Source organism: Castanea sativa, chromosome 5, assembly GCF_040712315.1.
Source record: "Castanea sativa cultivar Marrone di Chiusa Pesio chromosome 5, ASM4071231v1".
Lineage (NCBI taxonomy): Eukaryota > Viridiplantae > Streptophyta > Magnoliopsida > Fagales > Fagaceae > Castanea > Castanea sativa.
In genome coordinates this window covers 57027830-57038139 of record NC_134017.1, presented here as the reverse complement: position 1 = coordinate 57038139, position 10310 = coordinate 57027830, and positions in this window count along the sequence as shown.

Here is a 10310-nt window from a genome sequence, read left to right as displayed (position 1 = left end):
GATTCTTTACTTTATAAGGTCTTTAGCGCAAAATATTTCCCTAATAGTAGCATCTTGGAAGCGCCGAGCGGTCCTGGTGTTCAGGTGCGTTGGTCTCATCCTCCAGAATGTGTTTTTAAGGTGAACTTTGCTGCTGCTTTGTTTGAGAATATTGGTGCGCAGGCATTGGAGTGGTGATTCGAGATTCAAAAGGTGAGATCATTGAGGTGTTATCTTAGCGGATTCCTCTTCCTTTTTTGAGGGAGATGGCAGAAGCCATGGCAGCATATCAAGCAACTCTTTTTGCGCAAGAACTAAGTCTCTCTAAGGTGATGATGGAGGGCGATTGTCTTCAGGTGGTTTCGGCTTTGAATTCTAGGGTCAACTACAACACTTTGTATGGGAATGTGGTTGAGGAGACACATCATCAAGCTTGCCAATTTCATTTTTGTAAGTTTATTCATGTGCGTCGAGGTGGGAACAAGTTAGCTCATGCCCTCGCAAGAAGAGTAGTTTCATCTGTGGATTTAGATGTTTGGGTAGAAAAACTACCCTTTGATTTGGAGAGTGTATTCCAAACTGATATTTCTTAATTTATAATAGCTTACCTTTTTCTCCACAAAAAAAAAGGTGAATTGTTGTGTTAAATATCAATATTTATTTGTTCCAGTACCTAGTCACCACTAAAGTCGGACAACGTATGGAGTCAGGGTTTTGTTTTTTATAAAACTAACATGAGGCACGAGATTGAGACGAATGCCGCTCATGTTACCTTAAAAAATAGTACTAATTAATGCAAAATAGGTATGTGAAGAAGGCAGAGAAAAAGAAGGTGAAGGTGTAAGAGGATGATGATGAGGCATACCTGCATCCAATCCCTAGATCAAAGAACCCATTGTGAAAATTATACGAAATTGATATCCAAATTAAGATGCTGAAAAATCCCATTTTTTTTCTTTGATTAAAAGTTTTTTTTTTTTGAGGAAATAACAATATATAAAAAAAATTTATCATAACAACCTAACAGTTTAGTTTGGTTTAATACCAAAATGTGGATTGATCACAAAAAAAAAAAAATATATATATATATATATATATATATATATATATATATATATATATATATATATATATATATCTATTGTACGTATTACTAATTAAACCAATAGATGATAGACATGTGAGTAAATAATTATATTTTTGTACTTGATATCTTAAAGTTCCAGAAAAATTGATACTGAACCATTTATTTTTAAATATTGGTAATACTTTTTTTGGTCCACATTTGTGGAGAATGATGCCTGTGTTGATGTATATGAATGCATTATTTTTCACACACATATAAACATGGATAAACATATTTGTATACTTATGTTTGTTTTTCAAATGTATATTGCATGTGTAGTAAATCTTCATTATAATATAAATTATATATCAACTTTTAGACTTGATTTTTCTAAAAAAATGTCTAACAAAAGGTTCTCACATATGAAAAATAATAAATACATAAATATTTAAATAAGTATACAATCAATTTAATGAAAAATATCAATTACCCTTGAAGTTCATGTCATTGTAAAGAATAAATCTTGAAATCATTGAATCATATCATGTGAACTTCCTCTAAATGAGATGAAGGTAAAATGGTTTTATTTTTGTCAATTCTCATAATAATATGAAATGATGTGTATAACAATATGTTCTCACATATGAAGTAAGTAAATAAATAAAAATATATATATATAGACACAAAATTAAGATGTTATAAATTAATTCTTTTCCTAATTTAATTTAACATACTATGGTTTAAGATGATTGGTGAATCTATGATTTTTAAATCCTTTTAAAGAATTTTTTCATAGGGAACAATGACGATTTAATTTAGGGTTAAAATTTACAATGACTCAAGAAAAAGAGTTAGTCACATTTATGGTATAACAATAGAAATTAACCATACGGGGTAAATTGCTAACGAAACCAAACTTCAGGTTATAAAATCAAGTTTTTGAAATTTTGGAGTGTAAAATCCAGTCAACTCCAAACTTCAAGGGTATAATTTGCAATTTACCCTAACTTTAAAGTTAAAATTGAAAATAGTTTTTGATTCAAGATTTTAAAAAAAATTAATTTAATTAATTAAAAAAAAAAAAACTAGAATTTTATTTTTATTTTTATTTATTTAAATGCTAACATGGTATTTTTAAAAATCAAATAAATGATTATTATTATTATTTTATTAGCCACGTTAGCATCTAATATGCCAACAGTGCATTCCATCTGTCACGTAAACAATTTTTATTAGTGAAATGATAGTAGAGACCAAAATGGAAATGGTTTTCAATTTTCAGGGACTAAAATAGGTGAGTCTAAAAAATAGAAACCAAAACTGGAATCAACCCAAAATATGGGGACCAAAAGTGAATTTTCGCCTACTTAAAACACATAATATTAGATTGATAAAATCGTTATTTTTTAAAGTACAATCAAACATTCATACAAATCTTTAATCTTAAATTCTCATAATGTTACTAAGACTCTTTTACCATTAAATATAACACATGTTAAATCAAATCAAATATCACACATAAAGACCAATAATGTTACTAATTCCATATTTCATCTAGAAGTCTTTGTTAGTTTTACATTCTTTTCATTTGAAATTGTTGGTTGTATTAGATTCTGAATTTCATCCAAGAATTGGGGATTACTAGATTTAAAAAGATTTTCAAAATAAGTGAAAGCAATCTCAATCTCTTGCCTGCAATCCAGCTTCCGGGCCTCTTTTTTCAAAAAGCCTATGGCATTTCCCCTTCTCTAGCTATTGTGGTAAGGTGGAAGAATCTTGTATTGAGATATGGGGGAGGTGAGGCACTTGATTCCAAACTTTTGCCTCCCAACTCCGAAGTGTTTCTTCTCTTCTTTGTAATTCTTGTTATTCTCTTTCAAACTCCACCCCCTCTCTTCTTCTATCACCAAAATCCTACTTTTGCAGTGCACCTATCAACTCCTTTAGTATTTGTTTTTTGGATTGAGTCAAATACACTTTGTCTAGATTCTTTGACTTCGTTTGTCAAAATAAAATTGGAGGGAGCCCTAGATCTTCATTTTCCAAAGACCCTTTGAATTACAATTGAGCTTCTACTGTCCCTAAACCAAGTTTTCTAAATAAGACTTGGCTATTTTCTCAAGTACACTCCAAAAATAAGATCCAGCTATTTTCTGTTCCTCTATCTCGGATCTTTACCCCACCTTTGCCTCAGTGCTGGTCTCAAGAATTTAGCTTGGGTTGTGTTTAGACTCTCTGAAAGCCAGCCCACAGGGATTGAGAACTGTAGGTCATAATCTTATCTTATCAAAGTTTGGGTCTAAAAGGGACTTCTTGGGCCCAATCTGATTCTTTCGGCCCGGTTTTAGTCTGAAATTCAGTACCCATTCTGCCAAAAGCTTCTTCCTTCAACCCATGGTTTTTCTTTTGAATTTCATTCGGATAGAAGAAAAAAAAAACCCCTATATTTATATCCGAAAATAAATTCGTACAGATATCAGTTTCTTTTTTTCTTTTCAAATCAAAATATAAATAATAGCACACATACATAATTAAAGTTTTTATTTTTAGTTGTAGGTCTTGAGAGTGAGGACTAAGGCAGGTAATTGCCATCTTGCGACAACCAAATTTTATCAAATTAGTAACATGTTTGATACATTGTAATAGAGTTTATAACAACATTCTTATTAGGTTCAAAGAAATATTTTCTAAATTTAATATTTGATTCTCTATTCTATTTAAATATTATTTTTTCTAAAAATAAATAAATGTTTTTTCCCTCTTCCCTACCTTTACACCTACGCCACTCACCCACCATAGACTCACCTTCAACACCACCACCATCTTCACCATTATGTGAGTATGTATAACTCGAGCACATCACCAACACCATGAATTGTCCACCACGGTTCACAAATTAAGCCAATAATCTCCACAGCCACATTGCTCTTCTGGATTGATTTTGTTTTATATCTGGAAGGGTTCCCAACATAAAGAAGAAAAATGTAAATAAAAAATGAGTTAATAAGATTAACTAAACTTAAGTGTTCCCCTCAAAAAAAAAAAACCTAAACCTAAGAGTAAATAAATAAATGTTTGTAACAACTGTGAATACAAGGGCAGGCAGACTTAATTACCATATCTTACCAAAGCGGTTACATCAACAATTGTGTTTAAGTTCACATGGTTAAGCATTGATTGAACTTGCAGATAAACAAATATAACAAGACATAAAGGGTGAGTTTATAGAATTTTTTGGTTAAGTAATGAAGAAAGAAATAAACAAATGAGCCATTCCTAGAAGCACCACCATATACAAATTCAGAAACATGCAAATTTCCATTGGAGTAAGCATATATTTACATAAAAAGCCTCCAAACGGTATTTTGTATGCTGAGAAGCTATTAAAACTGACCTTCAATGATTTTGTAGAGAGCCAGAGAGTACCATCAACTATTTGTAAAAATGGGTCCTGATTTAGTGTTTATTTATAATTTAGTCATGCTTCCCCTCCAAAACTCCCTGCATTGTTATAATTGCATCCTTTGTTTTCTGGAGGATATTATATTGTCTTCAATGTGTGACCTCTGAAGGTCATCTTGGGAAAAAGTGAGGCAAACGGCTAGGCAAACTGGGCAGCAGTAGCATAGTGGGAAGAAGCCAGCCGTCTCCAATGGCCAAAAAGCTGCTTGGTTTCTTCGCTGCTAGACCGGTTTTCTTTACCTCCACGTACTAAGCTACATAAATACTGAGCATTTGTAGGCCCCGTACTTTGGACTATCCTAGAGAATGCACTTTCTATTTAATAGAAGTTCCTCTGGTGTATCATATTCTAAAACCTGAAATCAATGGTGCAAAGTCTAATTTGATATCAGAAATAACTGGAAGATCAATATTTAAGTTATCATGAAATTTGCTAGTTGATTCTTGAGTTAGGAACACTTATGCAAGAATAGCATTAATGAGGACATACCTGACCAGCATCAAGCACAAGAATTCGATCCGAGTCAATGATTGTATTTGGTCTGTGAGCAATAATGAGCACTGTGCAGGATTTATGACCTTAACACAACTCAAGTGAAAGTACTTTCTGGTTAACATTGGTTGAAGCAAAATGGCAACTAAAAATGACCCCTTGCCTTCAACTACACCTTTTCAAAAATGAAACTGGAGTCTAGGTATTAAATTGACTAACAAAATTTTTTCAATTTTGTTTCTATATATATAAATTGGTTTATATGTTTTTATATGATGCACATATAAAACTAGTTTCAATTTTATATTATATATAGATTTGTTATGTATGTATTTATTATATTGTTACAAGTTCTTTCACTAGAGTATCATTCAAAGAACAAAACTGATTAATAATTGATGGAGTTGGGTTTTGGTTCAAATCTTTTATGGAGATGATGGAGATTTTTAAAAGACGAATGGTGTAAAAGAAGTGGTAATTTTTTATAAATATTTTTTATTTTTTATTTCTCTTATTGTTATCATTATTTTTTATTTATAAGTTATACATGCAATTTGAGTTAAAGTTAATCAAGAACGGACAAGTCTTTTATTATTATTACTTTTTATTTTGATATTTTACTTTCCTTATATTAAAGAATTAGATATTTATACCTCATATCTTAATTTTCCACCAAAAAAAAAGAGAGAGATTAAATCCTTCGATTTTAGAAATTGTCAATACTCCTTTTGGTCCACACATTTGTGGAGAATGATGTTTATGTTTGTGTTTGTGTATGTGAATGTATTTATGTTTTTCACATGGAAATTCATTCACATATAAACTTGCATATATTCGTTATTGTAATGAATAATTCTTGAAATCATTGAAACATATAACATAAACTTCCTACATAAGATGACATAATTTGTACCTTAATTAAAATCTGATATAATTTTATTTAGCAGTAAATATTTGGAACAATCATTTGAATTGAAAATCATAACTGTACATTACATCTTGAACAATGCCTATATCATAGCAAAATGTCTCTACTCCACTTAAATGCGTGACTTCTTTGCCTCAAATCATTAGATCGTTATTATAACGAATATCCTTGATATGTTATATTATCTGTTTATTGTTATGTTTACATACTCCAAAATCTTCATATTCATGTATTATTACAAGAGTTAAAGTTTTAGAAATCTCACACATAACCAGCAAAACCAAATAATACTCATAACCAACAGTAAAAAGACAATTTATGACCCATAACGACATGAGTTCCAAACCTTTTGACTGAGTATTTAAATTTGAGTAACAACCCTTTCTACAAACGAATGCGAGGCCCTTAAACAAAATTTAAATGTCTTAAATTTCTAAAGCATGAGTTAATCAAAATCCTTAAAAGAAGCTAAACCTCCTATTTATTTTAATAATTAATTTAGATTAATTATTTTTCTATATTGGTTGCCCCGGGGTCAACAGAGAGGTTTATCATGTTAGATTGTAAGCTCTTTGAGAAAGGGAATTTAATAGTATGTACAGATTCTTTGTTATTTATCTACAAAGTAGCCTGTATTGAGTTTAATTACCTTAGGAGTTTAAATGCAATCAGTCATAAATTTGTTGTATGAAAGTATGAAGAATTTACGAATTTGGCTTCTTTTTTTTTTTTTTTGCTTACTAAATCACTTTTTCCTTTCATTGTATACTCCTTTATTTCCTAACAGGAATTAGAAGAGAGATGGACAATAACATGATAACCATCAAATTTGAACTCCATCGTTTTAGTTATATTGTCCAAAAAGAAAATGTTTACTATGTATTTTAAAATGTTAATCATTAAGCTAAAATCAATATTTTTCACACAAAAAAAATTCTAAAAATGGTTGTAGACATATAAATCTACGAGATATTATAAGGAAAACAAAAACAAAATTAACATATTTATAAACATATAAATAATGATAATTATATTTTGTTTCTTATACCTCACTTCCTTTAATTTGGTGGATTCCTACTTATAGGTTGAAGTTAATTTGAACAAAAAAAGAAAAACAACGTGTATATACGTGTGTGTGTGTGTGTGTGTGTGTGTGTGTGTGTGTGTGTGTGTGTGTGTGTGTGTGTGTGTGAAATAGATCATCAACCTTCTACTTACTTCTTTCAATAAACTTAATGACTGATTCTCACCATGATTCAACATAACATAAACTTTATTGGGAAAAAAAGTTATATCCTAAAAAAAAAATTACTATACAATATTAAAATATTTATTATTTAGGTAACTTGGGGGAATGATAAAGAGAGATATTGGGGTTTGGGGGAGAGAGAGAGGCAAAGCACCTAAACTCAGAAGTCAGAACGACAATTGATGGGGCTGGATTTCGCGTGAAATATTTTATGGAGATGATGGAAATGGTTTTAGAAATGATGAATGGTGCAAAAAAATACATATACATAAACATATGTGCATACTTATGTTTATGCTCCTTATGTATATTGCATGTGTAGTAAAAGACGAAATTATAAATCAACTTCTAGATTTGATTTTTCAAAACATGTGTAACAAAAGGTTTTCGCATATTAAAAATTATATATATATATGGACTAGTAAAATACTTTTTTTAATTTAATTTAACATACTATGGAGTAGTTGTTGCTTTGCTCTAATTGAGCCACATTAGAGACCATGTCATTATCATTTTCCTTTCTTAATTATTTTTCATATATTTATATTAACATCTACTCTTTTAAGGTGAATTAGAAACTCCATTATTTAACAATCAAAATATCATATCTTTTAACTCTTCTTCTTATAACTAATTTCCCAACTTAATATTACAATTTCTTCTTATAACTTATGTAGTATGTACTTACATAAATACTTGAGTTTAAAGGACTTGGGTATATACTTAGATGGTACTCGAGTTTAAGGAACTCAAGTACTGTGAACATATAACTCGAGCTCCTCAAGCTCAAGTTCAAGGTGGCATTTTTAATTAAAAAATTTCAACTCAGCCACCTCTAGGTGGCAAAACTTAAGAGGAACTCGAGTACTAAAAAGTGGTAGATTGCTATATATTTTTAAAACAGTAATAGATTACAACACTTTTTAGAAAATAAGTGGTATTTGGCAATTTTGGCCTAGCTCTTGTGCATGGACTCAATGGTTTATTTTCTTCTACTCCATCATTCTCTACACCTTTAAATTCATCCCATGGTGGTTGTTCTTTCAAAGGAATTCCCTTAATCAGATTCTCTAATTCTTTCTTAATTTATATTAGGAAAAGTTAACCAATTCCCTAAAGGCATTGATTTATTAACTATTTTAAAAAAATTATAAAGTTTTTTTTTTCATAAAGTGATATTAAAACTTTCCTAAAATGATCTATTAATAAATGTCCTAAAGGCATCTATTAACCGAACTCATTGACATAATGGCCCTTAACCATCTCAATCAACTATTTTGAAAAATCATATCTTTTTTCATTCTTGGGTTTTTTTTTTTAATGTTTTTCATTTTTTTTAGTTAGTTTTCTCTTATCTCATTCCCCGTTACCAATTTCTCAATCTCTTTTTGTACAGTATCTGAATTGGGTCCTGAAGAAGACACAAGCAAAAACATAGTGAAAGATTAAGAACGGAATTAAAAACATAATTGCTTTGTTTGAGTCATCAGACCTTGATTTGTTGCCATGGGATCATGAGTAACTTCAAAGCCGGAAACTTCTATGTGACTATCGGCTGAGCAAGGAAGATGAAGTTTTTTTTTTTTTTTTTTAAGAAGAGGAAGATGAAGTTTGAATAAATAAAATTATTTTTATTTTTTTACTTTTAATCCTAACTTCAGATTGCAAATCTAAATGCACAAACTCTTTTACAACATGATTCAACAACCAAAAAAAACACTATTTTACAATATGTGTTAGAAATTATTTGTAAGTGCACAGTTGCACCTGGCCCCAAGAACAGTTTCGGGCTCAGCCCAATGAGCCTTAAACAATGTAATTTGTAGAGTGTGGGCTTGAAACCCAGGTTAGAAGTGTTTGAGGATTAAATGGCAAGCCAAAGATTATAAACACTTAAAAACAACAAAGAATACTATAAGTCAATCTGCTCGGACGTAAGCCGAGAACTGTTCTTATATTATTTCTCTCTCTCTTTTTCTCTTTCCTTTAGGTTACAAAGAGGGGATCCCCTTTTCTGTCTTAGATTGCTCTTTAAATACTACTCTTTTGAATACTTTGTACACGTGTTGCCTCACCTCCCCCTTAGCTTAGATATTTCTTTTCTCAGTGCCTTTGAATAGTAACCAGAAGTTTCTCTTCCACTGTTCAGGTGTCACTTCCCCATAAATGCGGCCAGGGTGGTAGGTGCAGGGTCTTTAATGTGGAGGTGGCAGCCTTTATCTTTGACATTTCTTCAACATCGGTGCTTCTGGGGCATTCTAGGGTTTCCCCCTTTTAACCATTGGCTTTAACCGTGTCATCCCCTAATCTTTACTACGAAATCCCGAGTTCTTCGGTGTCCATCCGAGGGTAAGTTCACCCTCGGCTGGATCCTCGGATCCTCGGCATATGGGCCGACCCATAGTACTAACAGATTCTAAACCCAGGAGCAGGTCGGCCTTCCTTAACACGGCCCAAAAGGCCCACATTCTCATCAGGATCTTTTTGCCCCCCACATTATTGATGTGGCAAATTTTTACTAATCTTCATCTAACTTACAACAAACATTATTTTTTTACTTATTAATAACCACTCACCATCATATAGCAGTTTCTAAAAAAAATGGTGGCTTTAGCATTTTCCTTTTCCTAATATAGTAAATATTTGACTCGGCTGATTATGACATATGCCACTCTTTTATTCAGAGAGGTGTATTGGGAAAAATTTACAACATTAAAAGTACAAACTAATATGCTACTATTATAAAAGAAAATTGCTAAATGTACTACAAATTTAATAATATATAGAGCTTAATTACAAAAAAGCAATTTATATTTTCAATTTTTTTTATTAGACAAACTGTCATTCATATCTATATTTATACATTACTAAAAACTGAAGCGTAACATTTATTGTTGCTACGCTCCTATTAAGCCACACTAGCAACCATGTTATTCATTTATTTTTTATAATTTCTTTTCTCTATTTAAACATTTCTTCCCCTTAAGTTAAAAATAAAAAAATAAAAAAACTCTTCTTCTCCCTATTAGTTCACACACCTACTATTACACTTCTTCCAACCTTTTCATTTTCTTTTTGCCTCTTTATCTCCCAACTACTTTATTGTTATACTTCCTTCCTCTTTTTTAATATT